At 41.7% G+C, this 24,773-nt stretch overlaps 1 long non-coding RNA gene across 1 annotated transcript in view; it reads left to right on the top strand.

Moving 5' to 3' along the window:
* LOC137253713 (uncharacterized) overlaps nucleotides 1–24,773 on the top strand; it is a 47,976-nt gene that overhangs the window by 10,627 nt on the left and 12,576 nt on the right. Inside the window, exon 2 of the long non-coding RNA XR_010953867.1 lies at nucleotides 21,213–21,384. This is a non-coding gene — a long non-coding RNA (uncharacterized lncRNA). The remainder of the gene's footprint in view (nucleotides 1–21,212; nucleotides 21,385–24,773) is intronic.

Genomic DNA, 24,773 nt, shown 5'->3' with positions numbered 1-24,773 from the left:
GGGATCGAGGAGGGATCCCTAAAACCATCCAGAAATGATGCCGGAAGGGACCCCAAATGATCTCGAAGAAGTCCTGAAATTACCCCGGCCGTATCCCCAAAACAACCCAGAAATGGTCCCAGAAGGGACACCAAAAAATCCCGAAAAAGTCCCGAAATAACCCCGACGGGATCCCGGGTGGATACCGAAAACCATCCAGAAATGATGCCGGAAAGGACCCGAAATGATCCCCTAATAGTTCCGAATTTAGCCTGCTGGGATCCAGAACGGATCCCGAAAACTATCCAGAAATGATGCCGAAAGGGTCTCCAAATGATCCCGAATTAGTCGAGAAAAAGTCCCGAAATGAGCCCGACGGGATCCCGAAAAACATCTAGAAATGGTGCCGGAAGGTACCCCAAATGATCCGGAAAAAGTCCTAAAATGACCCCGACGGGTCCCGGACGAATCCCGAAAACCATCCAGAAATGATGCCGGAAGGGACCCCAAAAAATCCCGAAAAAGTCCCGAAATTACCCCGACTGGATGCCGAACGGATCCCGAAACCCATCCAGAAATGTTGCCGGAGTGGTCCCTAAATGCGCCTCGTATATTCCACCGAATAGTGCAGATGGTTTATACTTTGCACATGCTGACAATGTTGTTGCATTAGCATCAAATATTGTTGGTGACAACCATCTTTGTGTCCTCGGGGATTTTAATTTATGCCATTTGAATTGGTCCCGAATTGATAACACGGGTGCACTTATGGCCACTAATGTCAACTCTTCAGCCGAAATTCACCTTATAGATAATATTTTAAGTACTGAATTAGTTCAAATTAATCATTTCTATAACGGTTTAAATAGAATTCTAGATTTAGTATTCATTTCTAATAATATTCATTACACTTTGTCGGAATGCATCACACCAATCTCGCAAGCCGATAAACATCACGTTCCTCTTTCTCTGGAGTTGGAATTTTATGAATTTGCCGACGTTGCTCCTGAGTCTGGTATAAAATTTAACTATAGCGCTTGTGACCTATCTACCTTAAATGAAATCTTGTCAAGCATTGATTGGTGCGATGCTTTCTGTGGCAAAGATGTTACATCTTGTTATTCATCTTTTAAAAATAAGGTTTATGAGTTGTGCTTGCAGCATGTTCCTATTTTAAAAATAAAACCATACAAGACACCCTGGCATTCCAAGCGGTTAATGCATTTGAGGAATCTAAAAAACAAATTTGGGAAGCTGTACAAAAAAACTGGGAATGCAGTACACCACTCTAAATTTCAATACTATTTGATGGAGTTCAACTGTTTGAATAAGTTTCTGTATAGAAACTACATTTTAAGTTTTGAGAAAAATATAGTTTCTAACTCGAAGGCTTTTTGGGGCTTCATAAAATCTAAAAAGGCTTCTTCGACAGTTCCAAATAATGTATTCTACGATAGCACATTTGCTAATAGTGCTGTAGATTCCGCTAATTTATTTGCTGATTTTTTTTGCTCCAACTTTGAATCCGATTTGCTCTCTGATTCAAGTTTTCCTTCCACGAAGGATTTTTCTCTTAACTTCGGGTCTCTGCGTGTATACGTTTCGGATGTTATAAACGGCATAAAGAAACTTAAGCCGTCAACTAAGACTGACTCTGACGGCCTCTCGGTCATTTTGCTAAAAAGCTGTCTGTGTTTGGCAATGCCACTCACAATCATTTTCAACAATTCTCTGGCCGCTGGTCTTTTTGTGGATGACTGGAAATTGACAACGGTTTCACCTATATTTAAGAGTGGAAATAAAAACGATGTTCGCAATTATAGACCGATTTCGAAGCTATCTTCGGTGTCCAAACTTTTTGAAATTATTGTCAATGACAAATTGTATTTTGCGGTTAAAAGTTTAATCACTATCAACCAACACGGTTTCGTACCAAATCGCTCAACTGTAAGCAACCTAACAGTGTTTAGTGAATACTGCATTTCTGCTTTTCAGAATAAATTTCAAGTTGATACAATTTATACTGACTTCTCGAAGGCATTCGACAAAGTTTCTCACAGAATACTTTTATTGAAGCTGGCTGCTTTGGGTTTTCACTCTACTTTTTTGATGTGGATTAAGTCTTACTTATCTAACAGGCGCTGTGTCGTAGATGTTGATAATACCACATCCCGTCCCTTCATTGCATCCTCAGGAGTCCCACAAGGTAGCATTCTAGGACCTCTCCTGTTTATACTTTTTATAAACGACATTGGCTCATGCTTCTCGTTTGCGGAATATCTGCTGTATGCGGATGATCTAAAAGTGTTTGCTGCTATAAATAGTTCTGGCGAATCTGAACGTCTGCAATCAGACCTTAATAATGTCGAAAACTGGTGTAGTTTAAATCGTTTATCGTTAAACATTAAAAAATGCTTTCATGTGACTTTTTCCAAATCAGTTAATACCCTTCGTACTTGCTATAGTATCGCTGGCTATCTATACATTGCAATCTGTTGAAGAAATCAAAGACCTAGGGGTGTATTTTGACACTAAATTTAATTTCTCTACGCATGTTAACTATGTCATAACTCGATCTTACGCAATGTTTGCGTTCATACGACGTAATTGTTCCGCATTCACCAGTCCCTACACTATGAAGTCACTATATTGTGCCTTTGTCAGGTCGAAGTTGGAGTATGCGGCTGTCATATGGAGACCCTACCAAATTGGCGTCTCTAATCGGCTTGAGCGTGTTCAGAAAGTTTTTTTACGATTTGCTCTTCGATCTTTAAACTTCTCTGAGCCAATGCCTTCATATGAATCTCGATGCCTTTTAATTGATCTAAACACGCTTGCAAATAGACGATCCATTCTATCTTGCTCATTTGTCATTGGCATAATTTCAGGGACTGTTGATTGTCCATCACTTCTTGATAAAATTCAGTTTAATGTACCATGCAGAAACCTCCGACAGTTTGAACCCTTAAAAATTGGGTTTTCTAGAACTATTTATGGTATAAATGCTCCCATATCTAGGGCTTGTGCTGATCTGAATATGTTTTTTAACTCCTCAGGTGCTGACTATACATTTCCTTACGCTGCCTTAATTAACAATCTAAGATCTTATTTTTCTTAGGATTAAGTTAATGTAAAAATTTGCATAATATAGTCTGTAAGAATCTATAAATTCAAAGACTCAAATAAATAAATACATAAATACATAAATGATCGCGAAATAGTCCCGAAATGATCCCGGAATAATCCCGAAAATATCCCAAAATATAATCCCGACGAGATCCCGGACTGATCCCGAACACTATACAGAAATGATCCCGGAAGTGTCCCAAAATGATCCCGAAATAGTCCCGAAATGACCCCGGCGGGATCCCGGACGGATCCCGAAAACCATCCAGAAATGATCCCGGAAGGGTCTCGATATGACCCTAACGGGATTACAAATAAGGCGATGGTAATTATAGAACCATTTTAATAAGGCAGTAGGCGCTTTGGAGCGAATGAAGAGTTACAAAGAAACATACAGGTAAAGCTAATAAAAGCGTGCTAATAAAAACAATTGAAGGAGGGTGGATGGCGGGAGGAGAAGGAGAGGACCACTGATCGTTTTTCCAAAATTGTTTAGATCTCGATCTGTATGTGCCAGATACCAAAAACTATTGATTTTGGAGAAAATTTATATTGAGTTATAACAATTTAAAGATTTTACACCAGAGGTGGTGAGAAGAGGGGAAGGGGGGACGGAGGGTGTCACTGCTCATTTTGTAAGCCCTCGACTTATTTGACCTATTGAGTTGTAATATTGGTGTAGGTCAGTAAAGGTAAATTATAATGTGTAAAAATTATTAAAAAGTAATTGTTCGAAGGGGTCGTGGGATTCCCACCCCCCTTTCCATGCTCGAAAAAAATTTCGCTAGTAGACTATTGTCTGTGTTCCAAATTTCATCAAAATCCATGTAGCCGTTTTGGCATGATTCAGTCACAAATACGAAAAAATACAATAATTAAATTATAACTGTAACTAGGGGGCGGAGACCTCCCCCCTTTCCAAAAAAATATAGCTAGTAGATCCTTCTGGACAATTGGCTATATGTGTGCAACATTTCATCCAAATCGGTCCTGCCGTTCTTGCGTGATTGAGTCACAAAGACAAACGTCTGGACAAACATCCAAACATCCAAACATCTAAACATCCAAACTTTCCCATTTATAATATAACTAGCCTTTACCCGCGGCCCCGTCCGCAAGGAGAATATAAAATATATGGGCTATTCACGTTAGCCTGCTTATCAAGTAATCTATTTAAAATTTTTTCCTGTCTAATTTATTTTATTTTTGTAATAGAGTAAAAAGAAGAGCTAGATGAGCTGGTAACCTGACAGGTACGCCTACGTGAATAGTACAATACACTTTTTTCGAATTAAAAAAAAATACATTTTGTTTCTAAGTTAAATTAATTGATATGACAGGGGTGAAAGAATTACTACTCATAGAACAAAGGAGTGAAACTACAATTAGCTAAAACCAAAAAGAAGTTTTTAAATAAAAGCAGTGTTGCTTTTTCGGGTATTTAGTTGGTTAAAATATTACAAAAATTTTAATTATAGTTGTAATAGTTCGTTACAGGATTCATTTAAAAATAGAACGAAAAAGCTGTGATATATTAAAGATAAAACATACCGAATTTTAATTACGAATAATTTGCCGTAAATCCACGGCCATGTGTGCTGAATTACCGGTTTCGAAGAGACCTAAAATGATCCCGGAAGTGTCCCTAAATGACACCAAATAGTCACGAAATGATGCCGACGGGATCCTGGACAAATCTCGAAAACTATCCAGAAATGATGCCGGAAGGGTCCCAAAATAATCCCGAAGTAGTAACGAAAAGTCCCGAAATGACCCTGACGGGATCCCGAAAACCATCCAGATTTGATTCCTGAACGGTCCGCAAATGATCCCGATATAGTCCGAAAAAGTCCCGAAAAAACTCTGACGGGATCCCGGACAAATCCCGAAAATCGCCCAGAAATTATCCCGGAGGAGTCCCAAAATGATTCCGAAATAGTAGTCACGAAAAAGGCCCGAAATGACCCTGACGGGATCCCGAAAACCATCCAGAAATGACTCTGGAGGGATCCCCAAATGATCCCGGAAAAGTCCACAAACCATCCAGAATTGATCTCTGAAGGTTCCGCAAATGATCCCGAAATAGTCCCGAAAGTCACGAAAAACTCAGACCCATCCCGAAAATCATGAAGAAATTATCCTGGAAGGGTCCCAAAATTACCCCGAAATAACTCCGACGGGATCCCGGACAGATCCCGAAAATCATCCAGAACTGAGCTCTGAAACGTCCGCAAATAATCCAGAAATAGTCCGGAAAAAGTCCCGAAAAAACTCCGTCGGGATCCCGGACAGATCCCGAAAATCACCCAGAAATTTTGCCGGAGGGGTCCCAAAATGATTCCGAAATAGTCCCGAAAAAGTCCCGAAATGACCTTGAGGGGATCCCAGACCGATACCGAAAACCATCCAGAATTGATCTCTAAAGGGTCCGCAATTTATCCCAGATAAAGTCGCGAAAAAACTACGAAGGGATCCCGAACAGATCCCGAAAATCATAGAGAAATTATCCCGGAAGGGTCCCAAAATGATCCCGAAATAGTCCCGAAAAGGCGCGAAATAACCCTGACGGGATCCCGGACGGATCCCGAAAACCACCCAGAAATGATCTTTAAGGGCAGCTGACCCCGAAATAGTCGTGAAAGTCCCGAAATTACCCCGACGGGATCCCGAAAACAATCCAGAAATTATCCCTGAAGGATCCCCAAATGATCCAAGAACAGTCTCGAAATTCCCTGACATTTTCCCGAAAAAGTAAAAAAATAAACCCGACGGGATCTCGGACGGATCCCGAAAACGATCCAGAAATGATGCCGGAAGGGACCCCAAATGATCCCGAAAAATTCCCGAAATTCCCCCGATGGGATCCCGGACGGATCCCGGATCATCCAGAAATGATGCCGGTTGGTACCCCAAAATGATCCCGAAATAGGCCAGAAATGACCCGTCGGGATCCCGGACGGATCCCCAAAAGTATACAGAAATGATGCTGGAAGGTGAAATGATCCCCTTAAAGAAAGATGAAAAATGAAATGATCCCCTTATAGTTCCGAAATGATCCTGACGGGATTCCCGACGGATCCCGGAAACTATCCAGAAATGATGCCGGAAAGGTTCCCAAGTTATCCCCAAATAGTCCCGAAATTACCCTGACGGTATCCCGGACGGATCACGAAAACCATCCGGAAATGATGGCGAAAGGGTCCCCAAATGATCCCGCATTAGTCGCGGGTTCCGAAATGACCCCGTCGGGATCCCGGACGGATCCCCAAAAGTATACAGAAATGATGCTGGAAGGTGAAATGATCCCCTTAAAGAAAGATGAAAAATGAAATGATCCCCTTATAGTTCCGAAATGTTCCCGACAGGATCCCGGACGGATCCCGAAAACCATCCAGAAATGATGCCGGAGGAGACCCCAAATGATCCCGCTAAAGTCCCAAAATGACCCCGACAGGGTCCCGGACGGATCCCGTAAACCATCCAGAAATGATGCCGGAAGAGACCCCAAATGATCTCGCAAAAGTCCCAAAATGACCCCGACAGGATCCCGGACGGATCTCGTAAACCATCCAGAAATGATGCCGGAAGAGACCCCAAATGATCCCGCAAAAGTCCCAAAATGACCCCGACAGGATCCCGGACGGATATCGAAAACCATCCAGAAATGATGCCGGGAGAGACCCCAAATGATCCCGCAAAAGTCCCAAAATGACCCTGACAGGATCCCGGACGGATCCCGTAAACCATCCAGAAATGATGCCGGAAGAGGACCCAAAAGATCCCGCAAAAGGCCCAAAATGACCCCGACAGGTTCCCGGACGGATCCCGTAAACCATCCAGAAATGATGCCGGAAGAGACCCCAAATGATCCCGCAAAAGTCCCAAAATGACCCCGACAGGATCCCGGACGGATCCCGAAAACCATACAGAAATGATGCCGGAAGAGACCTCAAATGATCCCGCAAAAGTCTCAAAATGACCCCGACAGGATCCCGGACGGATCCTGTAAACCATCCAGAAATGATGCCCGAAGAGACCCCAAATGATCCCGCAAAAGTCCCAAAATGACCCCGACAGGATCCCGGACGGATCCCGAAAACCATACAGAAATGATGCCGGAAGAGACCCCAAATGATCCCGAAATGACACCGACGGGATCCCGGACGGATACCGAAAACCATCCAGAAATGATGCCGGAGGAGACCCCAAATGATCCCGCTAAAGTCCCAAAATGACCCCGACAGGGTCCCGGACGGATCCCGTAAACCATCCAGAAATGATGCCGGAGGAGACCCCAAATGATCCCGCAAAAGTCCCAAAATGACCCCGACAGGATCCCGGACGGATCCCGTAAGCCATCCAGAAATGATGCCAGAGGAGACCCCAAATGATCCCGCTAAAGTCCCAAAATGACCCCGACAGGGTCCCGGACGGATCCCGAAAACCATCCAGAAATGATGCCGGAAGAGCCCCCAAATGATCCCGAAAAAGTCCCCAAATGACCCCGACATACTCCAAAAAAAGTTCCGAAATGGCTCCGAGGGTATCCACGACGGATCGCGAAAACCATACAGAAATGATTCCGGAAGGATTCCAATATGATCCCGAAATATTGCGGAATTGACCCAGATGGGATCCCACACAGATCCAGAAATGAACCCGGAAGGGTCCAAAAACTATCCCGGAAAAGTTACAAAAAATCCCGAAATGGCTCCTACGGCATCCCGGGCGGATCCAGAAATGATCTCGGAAGGGTCCCCAAATGATCCAAAAATGGTCACGAAATGACCCTGATGGATCCGGCAAACCATCATGAAATTATGCACGAAGGGTCCCCAAATGATCTCGAAATAAAACAGAAAAAGTCACGAAACGACCCATAGAGGATCCCCAAATGATCCCGTATTAGCCGCGAAAAGGTCCCGAAATAACCCCGACGTGATCCCGAACAAATCCCGAAAACCATCCAAAAATGGTTCCGAAAAAGTCCCGCAATGATTCCGACGGGATCCCGAACGGATACCGAAAATCATCCAGAAGTGATGCCGGAAAGGTCCTCAAATGATCACCTAATAGTTCCGAAATTACCCTTAAGGGGCCCTGGACGGATCCCGTAAACCATCCAGAAACGATCCCGATATAGTCCCGAAGAAGTCCCGAAATGACCCTGACGGGATCTCGAACGCATCCTTAAATGACCCTGACGGGATCTCGACGGGATGCCGGACGAATCCCGAAGACCATCCAGAAATGATACCTAAAGGGACCCAAAATAACCAGAAAAAGTCCCGTAATGATCCCGGCAACCATCAAGAATTTATCTCTCGAAGGTACGCAAATGATCCCGAAAGTACCCCGACGTGATCCCGGAAGGATCCCGAAAACCATCCAGAAATGATGCCGGAAGGGTCCCCAAATGATCGCGAAATAATCCCGAAATGATTCCGGAATAGTTCCGAAAATGTCCCAAAATAACCCCGACGGGATCCCGGACGGATCCCGAAAACTATACAGAAATGATCCGGGAAGGGTCCCAAAATGATCCCGAAATAGTCCCGAAAAAGTCCCGAAATTACCCCGGCAGGATCCCGGACCGATCCCGAAAACCATCCAGAAATGATCCCTCCATATGAGGTGAAGCTAATTATAAAACCATGTTAATAAGGCAGCAGGCGCAGGAGCGGATGAAAAGTTACATAGAAACGTACAGGTAAAGTTAATGAAAGCGTGCTAATAAAAACAATTGATGGAGGGCGGATGGCGGGGGTAAAAGGAGAGGACCACTGATCGTTCCTCCAAAATTGTCTAGATCTCGATCTGTATGTGCCAGATACCAAAAACTATTGTTTAGGAGAAAATTTATATTGAGTTATAACAATTTATAGATTTTACACCAGAGTGGGTGATAAAGGGGGGAAGGGGGCGGAGGGTGTCACTGCTTACTTTGTAAGCCCTCGACTTATTTGACCCCTTCAGTCTGTGATATTGGTGAAGGCCAGTATACGTAAAGTTATAATGTGTATAAGGGTCACAAAATGATCCCGAAATAGTCACGAAAAAGTCCCGAAATTACCCCGTCGGGATCCCGGACCGATCCCGAAAACCATCCAGAAATGATCCCGGAAGGGTCTCCATATGAGGTGAAGCTAATTATAAAACCATGTTAATAAGGCGGCAGGCGCAGGAGCGAATGAAAAGTTACATATAAACGTACAGGTAAAGTTAATAAAAGCGTGCTAATAAAAACAATTGATGGAGGGCGGATGGCGGGGGTAAAAGGAGAGGACCACTGATCGTTCCTCCAAAATTGTCTAGATCTCGATCTGTATGTGCCAGATACCAAAAACTATTGATTTAGGAGAAAATTTATATTGAGTTATAACAATTTATAGATTTTACACCAGAGTGGGAGATAAAGGGGGGAAGGGGCGGAGGGTGTCACTGCTTACTTTGTAAGCCCTCGACTTATTTGACCCCTTGAGTCTGTGATATTGGTGAAGGCCAGTATACGTAAAGTTATAATGTGTAAAAATTATTAAAAAGTAATTGCTCGAAGAGGTCGTCGGACTCCTTCCCCTCTTTCCATGTGCGAAAAAAATTTCGCTAGTAGACTACTGCCTGTGTCCCATATTTCATCAAAATCCGTGTAGCCATTCTGGCGTGATTCAGTCGCAAAGACAAAAAAATATAATAATTAAATTATAACTGTTCCTAGGGGGCGAGGACCTAGACTATTGGCTATATGTGTGCAAAATTTCATCCAAATCGGTTCAGCCGTTCTTGCGTGATTGAGTCACAAAGACAAACGTCTGGACAAACATCCAAACATCCAAACATCTACACATCCAAACATCCAAACTTTCCCATTTATAATATATATTAGATTAGATTAGAATAGATTAGATATTAGATTAGATTTTTTTTACTTTCCCATGCATTCATACATACATACATTCTTCGAAGTTGGATAATATATATATGGCGGCCACCGTGGTGTGATGGTGGCGTGCTCCGCCTACCACATCGTATACCCTGGGTTCGAACCCCGGGCAAAGCAACATCAAAATTTTAAAAATAAGGTTTTTAAATAAGAAGAAAATTTTTCTAAGCGGGGTCGCCCCTCGGCAGTGTTTGGCAAGCGCTCCGGGTGTATTTCTGCCATGAAAAGCTCTCAGTGAAAACTCATCTGCCTTGCAGATGCCGTTCGGAGTCGGCATAAAACATGTAGGTCCCGTCCGGCCAATTTGTAGGGAAAATCAAGAAGAGCACGACGCAACTTGGAAGAGAAGCTCGGCCTTAGATCTCTTCGGAGGTTATCGCGCCTTACATTTGTTTTATTTTTTATATTTATATATCTAATATATATTATAAATGGCAAAGTTTGGATGTTTGGATGTTTGGATGTTTGGATGTTTGTCCAGACGTTTGCCTTTGTGACTCAATCTCGCAAGAACGGCTGGACCGATTTGGATGAAATTTTGCACACATATAGCCAATAGTCTAGAAGGATCTACTAGCTATATATTTTTCAAAAGGGGTTTGGTCGCCACCCCCTAGGAACAGTTATAATTTAATTATTATATTTTTTCGTCTTTGCGACTGAATCACGCCAGAATGGCTACACGGATTTTGATGAAATTTGGGACACAGACAGTAGTCTACTAGCGAAATTTTTTTCAAACATGGAAAGAGGGGTGGGGGTCCCACGGCCCCTTCGAGCAATTACTTTTTAATAATTTTTACACATTATAACTTTACGTATACTGACCTTCACCAATATTACAAACTCAATGGGTGAAATAAGTCGAGGGCTTACAAAGTGAGCAGTGATACACCCCCCCCCCCCCCTCCTTTCCCCTCTCGTGCAAAATCTATAAATTGTTATAACTCAATGTAAATTTTGTCCTAAAATCAATAATTTTTGGTATCTGGCTCATACAGATCGAGATCTAAACAATTTTGGAAAAACGATCAGTGGTACTCTCCTCCTCCCGCTATCCGCCCTCCTTCAATTGTTTTTATTAGCACGCTTTTATTAGCTTTACCTGTATGTTTCTTTGTAACTCTTCATTCGCTCCAACGCGCCTGTTGCCTTATTAACATGGTTTTATAATTATCTTCACCCTATTTGTAATCCCGTTTGGGTCATATCGAGACCCTTCCGGGATCATTTCTGGATGGTATTCGGGATTCGTCCACGATCCCGCCGGGGTCATTTCTGGGCTTTTTCGGGACTATTCCGGGATTATTTTGGGACCCTTCCGGGATCATTTGTGTATAGTTTTCGGGATCCGTCCGGGATTCCGTCGGGTTTATTTTGGGACATTTTCGGGACTATTCCGGGATCATTTCGGGACTATTTCGCGATCATTTGGGGACCCTTCCGGCATCATTTCTGGACGGTTTTCGGGATCCGTCCGGGATCCCGTCGGGGTCATTTCGGAACTTTTTCCCGACTAAGACTGGATCATTTGGGGACCCTTTCGGCATCCTTTCTGGATGGTTTTCGGGATCCGTCCGGGTCCCGTCGGTGTCATTTCTGGACTTTTTACCGACTGATACGGGATCATTTGAGGACCCTTTCGGCATCATTTCTGGATGGTTTTCGGGTTCCGTCCGGATCCCGTCAGGGTCATTTCGGGGCCCTTTCTCGACTAATACGGGATCATTTGGGGACCCTTTCGGCATAACTTCTCGATGGTTTTCGGGATCCGTCCGGGTCCCGTCGGGGTCATTTCTGGACATTTTACCGACTGATACGGGATCATTTGAGGACCCTTTCGGCATCATTTCTGGATGGTTTTCGGGTTCCGTCCGGATCCCGTCAGGGTCATTTCGGGGCCCTTTCTCGACTAATACGGGATCATTTGGGGACCCTTTCGGCATAACTTCTCGATGGTTTTCGGGATCCGTTCGGGATCCCTTCAGGGTCATTTTGGGACTTTTTCTCGACTAATGCGGGTTCCTTTGAGGTACCTTCCGGCATCATTTCTAGATGGTTTTCGGGATCCATCAGGGATCCCGTCGGGGTCATTTCTGGACTTTTTCTCGACTAATACGGGATCATTTGGGGTAGCTTCCGGCATCATTGCTAGATGGTTTTAGGGATCCGTCCGGGATCCCGTCTTGGTCATTTCGGGACTTTTTCTCGACTTATACGGGATAATTTGGGGACCATTTCGGCATCATATCTGAATGCTTTTCGGGATCCGTCCGGGAACCCGTCGGGGTCATTTCGGGACTTTATCTCGACTAATACGGGATCATTTGGGGACGCTTTCGGTATCATTTCTGGATGGTTTTCGGGATCCGCCCGGGATCCCGTCGGGGTCATTTCGGGACTATTTCGGGATCATTTGGGGTACCTTCCGGCTTCATTTCTAGATGGTTTTCGGGATCCGTCCGGGATCCCGTCGGGGTCATTTCAGGACTTTTTCTCGACTAATACGGGATCACTTGGGGACGCTTACGGCATCATTTCTGGATGGTTTTCGGGATCCGTCCGGTATCCCGTCTTGGTAATTTCGGGACTTTTTCTCGACTTATACGGGATCATTTGGGGACCTTTTCGGAATCATTTCTGTATGGTTTTCGGGATCCGTTCGGGATCCCTTCAGGGTAATTTTGGGACTTTTTCTCGACTAACACGGGTTCATTTGAGGTACCTTCCGGCATCATTGCTAGATGGTTTTCGGGATCCGTCCAGGATCCAATCAGGGTCATTTTGGGACTATTTCGGGATCATTTGGGTACCTTCCGGCTTCATTTCTAGACGGTTTTCTGTACCCGTCCGGGATCCCGCCGGGGTAATTTCGGGACTTTTTCTCGACTAATACGGGATCATTTGGGGTAGCTTCCGGCATCATTGCTAGATGGTTTTCGGGATCCGTCCCGAATCCCGTCAGGGTCATTTCGGTACTATTTCGGGATCATTTGGGGTACCTACCGGCTTCGTTTCTAGATGGTTTTCGGTATCCGTCCGGGATCCCGTCAGGGTCATTTCGGGACTATTTCGGTATCATTTGGAGTACCTTCCGGCTTCATTTCTAGATGGTTTTCTGGATCCGTCCGGGATCCAGTCGTGGTAATTTCGGGACTTTTTCTCGACATATACAGGATCATTTAGGGTAGCTTTCGTCATCATTGCTAGATGGTTTTCGGGATCCGTCCGGGATCCCGTCTTGGTCATTTCGGGATTTTTTCTCGACTTATACGTGATCATTTGGGGACTCTTTCGGCATCATATCTGGATGCTTTTCGGGATCCGTCCGGGAACCCGTCGGGGTCATTTCGGGACTTTTTCTCGACTAATACGGGATCATTTGGGGACGCTTTCGGCATCATTTCTGGATGGTTTTCGGGATCCGTCCGGGATCCCGTCGGGCTCATTTCGGGACTATTTCGGGATCATTTGGGGTACCTTCCGGCATCATTTCTAGATGGTTTCCGGATCCGTCCGGGATACCGTCAGGTTCATTACGGAACTATTTCGGGATCCTTTGGGGTACCTTCCGGCATCATTTCTATATGGTTTTGAGGATCCGTCCGGGATCCCGTCGGGGTCATTTCGGGAATTTTTCTCGACTAATACGGGATCATTTGGGGACGCTTTCGGCATCATTTCTGGATGGTTTTCGGGATACGTCCGGGATCCCGTCGGGCTCATTTCGGGACCATTTCGGGATCATTTGGGGTACCTTCCGGCTTCATTTCTAGATGGTTTTCTGGATCCGTCCGGGATCTAGTCGTGGTAATTTCGGGACTTTTTCTCGACATATACAGGATCATTAAGGGTAGCTTCCGTCATCATTGCTAGATGGTTTTCGGGATCCGTCCGGGATCCCGTCAGGGTCATTTCGGGACTATTTCGGGATCATTTGGGGTACCTTCCGGCATCATTTCTAGATGGTTTTCGGGATGCGTCCGGGATTCCGTCGGGGTCATTTCGGGACGTTTTCTCGACTAATACGGGATCATTTGGGGACGCTTTCGGCATCATTTCTGGATGGTTTTCGGGATCCGTCCGGGATCCCGTCTTGGTCATTTCGGGACTTTTTCTCGACTTATACGAGATCATTTGGGGACCCTTTCGGCATCATTTCTGAATGGTTTTCGGGATCCGTCCGGGAAACCGTTGGGGCCATTTCGGGACTATTTCGGGATCATCTGGGGTACCTTCCGGCATCATTTCTAGATGGTTTTCGAGATACGTCCGGGATACCGTCAGGGTCATTACGGTACTATTTCGGGATCATTTGAGATACCTTCCGGCACCATTTCTAGATGGTTTACGGGATCCGTTCGGGATCCCGTCAGGTTCATTACGGAACTATTTCGGGATCCTTTGGGGTACCTTCCGGCATCATTTCTATATGGTTTTGAGGATCCGTCCGGGATCCGGTCGGGGTCATTTCGGGAATTTTTCTCGACTAATACGGGATCATTTGGGGACGCTTTCGGCATCATTTCTGGATGGTTTTCGGGGTCCGTCCGGTATCCCGTCGGGGTCATTTCGGGACTATTTCGGGATCATTTGGGGTACCTCCCGGCATCATTTCTATATTGTTTTGAGGATCCATCCGGGATCCCGACGGGGTCAATTCAGGACTTTCCCGACTAATACGGGATGATTTGAGGACCCTTTCGGCATCATTTCTGGATGGTTTTCGGGATCCGTACGGGATCCTGCCAGGGTCATTTCGGGACTATTTCGGGTTCATTTGAGGTACCTTCCGGCATCATTTCTATATGATTTTGAAGATCCGTCCGGGATCCCGTCGGGGTTATTTCGAGACTTTTTATCGACTGGTATCGGATCATTTGTGGACCCTTTTGGCATAATTTCTGGATGGGTTTCGGTAATTTCAGGTCTATTAGGGGATCATTTGAGGACATTCCGGCATCATTTCTGGATAATTTTCGAAATCCGTCTGGGATCCCGTCGGCGTCATTTCAGGACTTTTTCGGGACTAATACGGGATCATTTTGGGACCCTGCCGGAACCATTTCTGTATGGTTTTCGCGATCCGTCGTGGATCACCTAAGGACCCTTCCTGGATATTTTCTGGATGGTTTTTGAGAACCGTCCGGGAGCCCGTCAGGGTCATTTCGGAACTTTTTCGGGACTATTTCGGGATCATTTTGGTACCCTTCAGGCATCATTTCTTTGTGGTTCTCTGGATAAGTCTAGAATCGTGTCGTTGTCATTTTTTTTTTTGGGACTATTCCGGGAACTTTTGGAGACCCTTCCGTGGCATTTCTAGATGGTTTTCGGGATCTGTCCGCGATAGCGTCGGGGTCATTTCGTGGATTTTTATGGATATTTTCGGGATCATTTGGGGATCCTATCAGGTTATCAGCTCATTTAGTTCTTTTTTTACTCAATTACAAAAATAAAATGTATTAGACAGAAACAACTTTTTAAACAGATAACTTGATAAGCAGGCTAACGTGAATATCCCATATATTTAATTTTCTCCTTGCGGACGGGGCCGCGGGTAAAGGCTAGTTATATACATATATCTTAGAAAAATTTACCAAAAATCTGAAATTTAATCGCATGGTCTCGGAGTTATAATGAACTAAAATCTTTGCTTATCTGTGGGCGTGCCATCGTCCATTTTGGCTACTAATTGAAACAAAAAGCATTTTTTAGTTTAAGGTAAATTATATTACAGATAATTACGAAATTCGAAGAAAATCGGTTCAGTAGTTTCCTAGTTCATGGCTATAAATAAAGTTGCGAGATTTTACATATATACAGCAGCGAGCAGAAAAATAGCAGTACCAATATTTTTCAAATTTCGACAACTTAATGCTTTTTTTTCGATATTTTAAGAGGAAAGTTCCATACATTTTTCAACTGAATTTAAAAAAATTTTCGAAAAAAATTGAAAAAATTTTAGTCAAATTTTTAACTTTTTATTAGGAGTTTTCTTAATTTTTTTGAGTATACAGTTTTGTAGCACAATCAATTTTATTCCTGCAAGTATTCAGTTATAGGTATCGCAAAATTTACTTAAAATTGTTTTCCAAAAAGCAATGTGAGTTTTGGGAGACCTTGAAATTGTACTTTGGAAGACTAAAATTGATGGGGCTATAAAACTGCATGCTAAAAAAAATCAAAGAACTCCAAATTAAGCACTCCTAGTTTTCGTAAAATTTTCTCGATTTTTCCAATTTTTTTAGAAGACGTGGTTTGAAATCTGCTTCGGTTGGTACCGAAACTGATATTCCACTGAAACTTTCCAGCACTGCTACAATTTAGGTAAAAAGCTATAAAAACTGCGCAAGTTCTTTAACAACCTAAATTGTTTTTTTATGCATACAAATAATACAAACAACTTTTATTGTATTTGCAATGTGCAGTATGTACATGCTTCATGACATGAGCCGTGAAGGATTCACGGTAGGAGCAAATAGCAATACTTGAAAATGCGTCGACTCCCATATTTTGGGGCCTTTTCCGCCGAGAATCTTTCAGCACAAATAAAAATAAAAATAAATAAGAAATAAACAAATTTTTGAAATTGAGTTTTCAATTTAGGTTGAAAAGTATGCTCAAAAAGATTTAAATTTTTTTTTTGCACTGCCTTACCCATGATTCAATCACAAGAGGTTTGCTCGGCTGACAAATTGTTTGAAAATTTCAGCCATTTTGCTCCCAAGGCGAATTGACATCCTTTAACTGTGTTGTTTCTTTACGATTTTTCGAAAAATGTTAGTAGTAGAAATGGGAAGCAATCAGCTTACAAACAACCAATAAGCACTGAACTGCATAATTCCTTACAATAATTTTTTTAATTTTATGATGAATTTGGTAACTGTGCCATGATCTATTAGTGTGGCTGAATATACGAAGCCTAAACCAATTTAAAATTCAAAATTCCTCGTTCAACATCAAAAACCCGACTATTAAATCGTTTCACGTAAAAAGGTCATTAGTAAATAATGGAGATGCCATAAACAAATTTACTCAATGAGCATGTTAACTTATTCAATCCGTATGTTCGGAATATTTATCTGCATTTAAGAATTTGTGGAATCGGTTTATTTTTGGAATATTATGTATATACTTATTTGATATATTCGGACCTCGTGAGGTATTATCAAACGAACGTGTTCCGAACATTCTAAACTAAAGGTTTTTCTGGAACACTTCCATGAATACTTAACGGACCGCACAAAAGCTGAACCCTTCTTTCAAAGTCAAGGCTGGAATATAAAGATCTAAGACAGAGTTGAGTATCACCTCATGTAAGCTGCCTGTTCAAAATCGTCCTAATAAATATTTTTCACAAATTTCCCATTTCAGGATTTGTCACAAAAACGCCCTATATTAGAATTAGATTGAAGAACGCCTTATCTCATTTCCTCATTTCATTAACTCCCCCTTGTGTCAAAACGCATTATACTTATGCTAAGATAGGGAGTTTTTGAAGTAAATTTTGAGATAGTGTATTTTTGAATAAAAGTACGGCATTCTTCAAACAAATTCTGAAAGAATGACCAAGCCAACATAACCCTTTATCAATTCACGAAATATTTTGTAGAAAATGAATTATTTCTCCCAAAACTTGCTGGCATTTTCAAATTTATTATCACTACTAACATACTACTAAAGGTGCTTTTCTACTACAATTTTCGCTGAAGCGGATTGAATTATAACCCGTTTTCCTTACTTCATAAAAGCAACCAGTCCAGATTTTTAAATTTGGGGGTGTCAAAGCTCTGTCATCATTGGAGAACAAACCTATGCTAATTGAATTACGCCCTTGCCGAAAGTTTACAGTGTTTTAGTTTTTTTGTTTTATATTTAGGTAGCAATTTATGCAAACTCGCATCCAGCCTTAGTTCAAAAAAAAAAAAAAAAAAAAAAAAAAAATACAAAATTAGTTAAGAATTTGATAAAAATTGCCACTGCTTTTTTTCTGTTCGCTGCTGTACGTACATAACTACATATATATAACTTTTTGAAATCAATTACTTCACAATCCTTACAAAATTAATTAATCAAAATTAAATTTGTGATTCCCATAAATTTTATTCCATTCTCATGCATACATACATATGTACCCACACATAACAATCAAATACACAAGCCAGTACTTATACACAATTAACTACTACTTAATAAATACAAAATCCACACAAAATGCCAAAGCGCATAAATAATTTGTCGATTTCCCACAGCGTGGGTACACTAATTTATCCACTCAAGCTGACGAACAAACAGGCAACAAGAACAACAATAGATACAAACAAAATGTATGTACCTACAACGTAAACAACCACAAAACTACGAAACAAATTTACAGAATGGTATCAACCCCAGCAAGTGTTTACTCATACTCGTCTAACTGAGGCATCTCCGTCTTCGTCCGCTACGTCTTCTTCCGCACTACATCACAATACTTTCAAACTCCATTGTTTGTTTATAGGCGCGCGAGAGCCTTTCTAAATCTGATCCAATCTCTCTCTTGTTGCTTGCTTTACAAATGAAGTGAATGGAAGATCTGCCCTTTCTACAAGTCAAACGCCTCAAATGAAGCATCATATGTAGCATGAAACTCTCAAACTATTTGTGAAAACATAATTTAAATCCAATTTCCAAACACTTCACTTATTTCTCAACACTATAATTTTCACAATTAACAGTTGACTCAACGATGAACAACACAAACAGCCATGGAATATACTCGAGCAACAATTCTATAACATAATATGTTGGTAGGTACATAGGGTACGACCAGGGTAATAAGAGGAAGACTTGAAGTATAACCGCAGCGACAAGCAGAGTCAAAATAGCGTCAATTGAAAATCACGAGACAATTTGAATGGAAAAGAGATGATGACGACAATGACGACGACGATGAGGGCTGTGTAAAACGAAGATGAAGATGGCGTTGATGACGATAATGACGATGGCGATCATGCCGACGTCGACGACGACGACGCACCGATGACGGAACAAGCTGTAGAACAGAACCCATAAATCTTCGAAGACACAAAGTGTAGTGATATTGTTTGAGAAGAAGACAAGACAAAAAATAAAAAGCGAAAAAAACTGCACAAAAGCGTCTCCTGAGCAACAACAAATGAAGTTGTTGCATGTTGAAAGCTGCTATGGGCTGCTATGGGAACGAAGACACAAAAAAAAGAATTTAAAAGACAAAGCACCATATCACAACAATCCGAAAGCGTCTGTAATAAAAACAACATTATCCATGGCAATAAGGTCAACATTAAATGCGGGAAGAAATGAAACGGGTGCTATTTGAATGCAAATGTACGAGGAAAGGTTGATAATTCATCAGTATTTCTCCTTTCTCTACCTTGCCCCTTTTTAATTCTTTTCCGCTTTCACTTCCCCTCCCACATGCAGAGGTTCCTAAATTTTTTTTGCATTTTTCTTTTTTCGTTATTATCCCCTACTTTAACATCATAGCTTTCAATATAAATGAGATGTTTTCATCCAGACCGGACCCAGGTCCATTTTCCGCTAAAAGAGATATTTTGTAAACTAATATAGTCTTGAAATTGCCTGCCTCAACTGTGGTTTTCAAGAAGTTTTATTGCAAACCCTTACTTTCGCACATGCTCTATCCCTCTTCTTTCCCCGCCTTTCCTCTTTCCCTAGCTAATCCTACTTACTTTCCCATTACCTCTTCCTCTATACTTGTCTATCTACTTATGTTCTTATCTCCTCTTTATCGCTCGTTTTTACATTTCTCTCCTTTCCCCTCCATCCGCCTCTTCATCCGTTCTTCAGCGACATCTAAAACTTAAATTTTATCTCTCGCCTCACAGATTTAAATTAGAAATATCATTTCATTGGGACTGCTAATGCTTTCCCCTCAAACCTGTGCCTCGCTTAAAAGTGCTGAAAGATGCAACCCTTTATGAGACTATTGGTTGGAACGACCTCTTTCGCTCAGGTAACATCAAGATCTGATCTATGCCGCACAAACTTATCGAAATGTGACTGGTTTATAACAACTCCCAGAGCCATTGGCAGCTCCCTATTCTCACCAATCAGACTTAATACTATAGCCGTTAGTCTGAGAGCTTGAAAATTCGCCGCTATCTCGTAGATAGCAAAAATAGGCGCTGAGTCCAGAATACGAATAATAAAAAAACGTGGACGAGAATACCGCCCAAACTTCTTCGTCTACTCCACAATCCAATTTAGGTCCTTCCGTGAAAATTTAGGCGTCGAGTACCCTAATGTGCTCCCCATCCTTGCAAACCTTTTTTGTTTTCGGAAGAATGTAGTCTGATATAGGACCTATTTTTATTGAGCATTATACGGCTCTTTCCAAAGGCCCAAATTATGAAAGCTAGGGGAATCTTGAAATGCAATTCCCTTTATAGAGATATCGTATGGTGGAACATGGGAATGCTTTTATCGCACCTGAGATTGGCTCACAGGTGGATCATCACACTTTCCCTTGAATGTTATTTATGTAGTCCAACTCGATCGTCTTTTAGCAAACCGTAGCTCCTTATGTTAGGTTTGTTAGGAGTTACAGGCATAGCGGCTCAAAGTTGTTAGCCGGAACCTCCTCAGCAGTCTTAAGAGGATTATGGACGTAGAACCAACCAAACTTGACAAGTTTGTCTAAGAAAATATATTGTGTGGCAAAGAGCGAAACTTCGAACCTAACAAGGAAGCCTTGCGGATAATCTAAGTTTACAAGCTTATCAGCCAGCCCTCGTACAAATTCCGTCATGTGTGTACACTTTTACGATTATCGATTTAGATAATATTTTGACTGCAGTTAGCAAGTAAATATATAGAACACTTGACTGAAGTCCTACGGCTCCCAAGTTCGAGCCTAACACTCAAAACAGCAATTTTTTTTTAAATATAGTGTGAGTAGGGATCGGCGATCGTCCTATAAGTAAGTCTTCCACGAAATTTCTCAGTAAGGCGAACATGAATCGTAGTTTAGCATAAATATACGTCACTCAGGAGAAGTGCGGCCTAAAGCCTGAACAAATTAGTGCATGTGCCGAATTTGTGTATACCTACACATACATACATAGTTTTGTTATTATTTTATTTTCCATTGCATATTGACGTTATGCCTGTTGCCACAAATGAGATACACAAATTGATCGCGCACAGATATTCACCACAAAATGCGCGATATTTCGATATGAGACGGATGGCGCGCGAGAAAGACGACAACATAAGGAAAAATAACAAACAAAAAGCAAGTAAGAGCCCCTTGAAGAGCAACTACAGCAGCCAAGGAAAACCAACCAAAACAAAAGGTAAGAAGAAATTGAATTTACAAAAAAACAAGTAAGGAAGGCTAAGTTCAGGTGTAACCGAACATTACATACTCACCTGAGAGCTTTGGAGACAAAATAAGGGAAAATCACCATTTAGCAAAATGAACCTATGATAACCCTGGAATGTGTTTATATGACATGGGTATCAAATGGAAGGTATTAAAGAGTATTTTAAAAGGGAGGGGGCCATAGTTTTAAACGTAGACCAGGGGTGACTCTCGAATGTGTTTGTACGATATGAAAGGTGTTAATGAGTATTTTAAAAGGGAGTGGGTTTTAGTTCTATAGGTGGACACCTTTTCGAGATATCGCCATAAAGGTGGGCCAGGGGTGACTCTAGAATGTATTTGTACGATATGGGTATCAAATGAAAGGAATTAATGAGTATTTTAAAAGGGAGTGGGCCTTAGTCCTATAGGTGGACGCCTTTTCGAGATATCGCCACAAAGATGACCAGGGGTGACTCTAGAATGTATTTGTACGATATGGGTATCAAATGAAAGGTGTTAATGAGTATTTTAAAAGGGAGTGATCCTTAGTTCCATAGGTGGACGCTGTTTCGAGACATCGACATAAAGGTGGACCAGGCGTGACTCTATAATGTGTTTGTACGATATGGGTATCAAATTAAAGGTATTAATGAGGGTTTTAAAAGGGAGTGGCCTTCACCGTTTTCGAGATATCGAACAAAATGTGGGCCAGGGTGACCCAGAACATCATCTGTCGGGTACCACTAATTTATTTCTATATGCAATACCACGAACAGTATTCCTGTCAAGATTCCAAAGGCTTTTGATTTCGCCTTGCAGAACTTTTTCATTTTCTTCTACTTAATATGGTAGGTGTCACACCCATTTTACAAAGTTTTTTCTAAAGTTATTTTTTGCGTCAGTAAACCAATCAAATTACCATGTTTCATCCTTTTTTCGTATTTGGTATAGAATTATGGCATTTTTTCATTTATCGTAATTTTCGATTTCGAAAAAGTGGGCGCGGTTATAGTCGGATTTCGGCCATTTTTTTACCAAGATAAAGTGAGTTCGAGATAAGTACGTGGACTAAGTTTAGTAAAGATATATCGGTTTTTGCTCAAGTTATCGTATTAACGGCCGAGGGGAAGGACAGACGGTCGACTGTGTATAAAAACTGGGCGTGGCTACAACCGATTTCGCCCATTTTCACAGAAAATAGTTACCAGTCATAGAATCTATGCCCTTACCAAATTTCAGAAGGAATGGTAAATTTTTGTTCGACTTTTGTTCGACTTATGAACTTATTAAACGCATTCTAGACAAATTAAATGAAAAAGGGCGGAGCCACGCCCATTTTGAAATTTTCTTTTAATTTTGTATTTTGTTTCACCATATCATTACTGGAGTTGAATGTTGACATAATTTATTTATATACAGTAAAGATATTAAATTTTTTGTTAAAATTTGACTTAACAAAAAAAATTTTTTTAAAGTGGGCGTGTTCTTCATCCGATTTTTCTAATTTTTATTTAGCACATATATAGTAATAGTAGTAACGTTCCTGCCAAATTGCATCATGATATCTATAATGACTGCCAAACTACAGTTTGCAAAACTTTGAAATTACCTTCTTTTAAAAGTGGGCGGTGCCACGCCTATTGTCCCAATTTTACTAATTTTCTTTCTGCGTCATAAGTTCAACCCACCTACCAAGTTCCGTCGCTTTATCCGTCTTTGGCAATGAATTATCGCATTTTTTCGGAAATTTTCGATATCGAAAAAGTGGGCGTGGTTATAGCCAGATATCGTTCATTTTAAATAGCGATCTGAGATGATTTCCCAGCAACTTTCATACCAAATTTCATCAAGATACCTCAAAATTTACTCAAGTTATCGTGTTAATGGACAGACGGACGGACGGACGGACGGACATGGCTCAATCAAATTTTTTTTTCGATACTGATCATTTTGATATATGGAAGTCTATATCTATCTCGATTCCTTTATAGCTGTACAACCAACCGTTATGCAATCAAAATTAATATACTCTGTGAGCTCTGCTCAACTGAGTATAATAAAAAAACAACAAACATCAATAAAAAAGTGTATGTGGTCTGAAATAATCGAAGGGCCAACATCATCGACGACAATAACCCCTACGAAACTAAAATAACGCATTATGAACAGCCACAATAACATGCAGTTGCAATACGACTGCGGCACAAAACCAGTTGATCGACCGGTTGCTGTATCAGCTATTGGGAAGGCCACAGACTTTCAGATTTTAAAGCGGTGCATATGACCATTGATGTGTCTTGGTCGTTGGATGTGTGCATATGTGTGTGGGTAGGTAAATCTTCGACGATCACACGCAACAAATCAAGAAGATTTCCATTTAATATGCGAACCTAATAAAGCAACAATAACAATTTAGGTGCGATAATGGAATTGTGTGGTATGTGATTTTGAATGATTCTAAAGAAGCTGTGAGCTACTGAAGAGAGTGCACTAAGGCGCTTTTACAATGAATACTTTGCTCATAGTTTGCTTGTGAGAAATGTGTTTAATTTAAAGTTTGTTACGGGCCTGCTGAAAAGCGTTTGTAGAACGTTAACTGAAGCAATCTGCTATCTCTTAAAGTCGAAGTCTTTGTTGAATGATTCATTGTAAATCAGCATTAAGAATACCAGCAAAGGCTGCAAAAGATGCAAGAGCTAAAAAATAGATAACCATGGCATATTAGGAAAAGCAAGAAAACTCTGAAATTGAAAAAAAATACGGGAAGGGCAAGAAGTAACTAAAGAGGTGGGCATGAAATTATCAAAGCAGAGAGAAAACACAGCAAGGAGTAGATCCAGTGCGTTAAGGAGCTTAGAATATTCTTGTGATAGGCATGCCTGCAGTAAGAGAAAGAGTAGCCAAATTGCGCTGCAACAGAACGATTTCTGACACCAATCTGTGTTGACAGCCAGACCACCTCAAATGTGTTCGCTGTCGTCCATAAGGCACCTTAAGTAGGACGAATTTGCGCCAACTAACCCCCACTTAGGGCATTGGAAAGTTCCAATCCAGTCCTATCCTAACCTAAGTAGTGACTAAAACCCACAAACCCAAAGGAGGAAAAAATAACCAGGTTTATATCCGGCAAAGAACCATATTCTTGGAGGTGTTTGGTGGCTTAACCACAGCAAGGAACACCGAACGGAATAGAGTTAAGGACAAAAGAGAGACGGAGCTCAAAATGCAGAAGGAGATAGTGGTGAGTTTTAAAATGTATCATTAAAATATGTGTCTGCCATGATGGCCATGTAGGAGAGGAGCAATTAAGGTGATCCAATAACTTTTTTTGCGGTTTCAAATTCAAGTTTGTTTGTATGTATACAGTCACTGAACAAA

This window comes from Eurosta solidaginis, chromosome 5 (assembly GCF_040869045.1).
Source record: "Eurosta solidaginis isolate ZX-2024a chromosome 5, ASM4086904v1, whole genome shotgun sequence".
Classification (NCBI taxonomy): domain Eukaryota; kingdom Metazoa; phylum Arthropoda; class Insecta; order Diptera; family Tephritidae; genus Eurosta; species Eurosta solidaginis.
The sequence above is the reverse complement of the archived record's forward strand: the minus strand, read 5'-3'. Positions and strand labels throughout refer to the sequence as shown.